This window comes from Mus caroli, chromosome 10 (assembly GCF_900094665.2).
Source record: "Mus caroli chromosome 10, CAROLI_EIJ_v1.1, whole genome shotgun sequence".
Lineage (NCBI taxonomy): Eukaryota > Metazoa > Chordata > Mammalia > Rodentia > Muridae > Mus > Mus caroli.
Window position 1 is genome coordinate 120,624,471 of NC_034579.1, and position 905 is coordinate 120,625,375.

Here is a 905-nt window from a genome sequence, read left to right on the forward strand (position 1 = left end):
ATGCCCTCTTCTTGTGTGTCTGAGGATGGCTACAGTGTACTCATATAAATGAAATAAATAAATCTTAAAAAAAAAAAATCACTGACTCCTTTTCCAAAGACCCAGGTTCAATTACCAGCATGCACACGGCAGCTCATAACTGTCTGTAACTCTAAAAGATATGACACCCTCACCCAGACACACATGCAGGCAAAACACTAAAGCACATAGAATAAAATCAAATGTCATTTATTTTAAAAAAAGAAAGAAGATAATGATAAATTGTCGACAGAAATGGAAACAGTGGCCTGCCTGACTGCAATGCTTGAACAAAGAAGAAAGACATGGGTCACCACAGCTGGGGCAAGGTCACCTTGGACTGCAGAGGAAGACCTTGTCTCAAGATGATCACAACAACGATGAAGTAAACGAAAAGATAGTGGAGGAGAGGAAGAAGGGAGAGGTGGAAGGGAGAGAAAAACAAATTATAAGGATGATGGCACAAGCAACTCCTTTTTCTGGGGATGGGGAAAGACAGGCTACATAGCCCTGGCTGGCCTGGAATTTGATGTGTAAAGGAGAAGAGAATGGCCTCAAGCTCGCAGAGACCTGCCTGCCTCTGCCTCTCTCTCCAGTGCTGGGATTAAATATATGGGACACCACACCAGGCCTGCCTGCTTACATTTTAAAATATAGTCAGTTCTGCAGGGTGCTGTGGCACACACCTTTAATCCTTCCTCTCTCCCAGGTGCTGGGATTCTAGCTGTGTGCTACCATGTATCCTTTATGTAGTGTAGAGCTCAAACACAGGGTCTCCAACATGCTAATCAAGCACTCCACCAAAACCTAAGCTGCCAGTTGTGAGTGTGTGTGTGTGTGTGCGTGTGTGTGTGTGTGTGTGTGTGTGTGTGTGTGTGTGTGTGTGT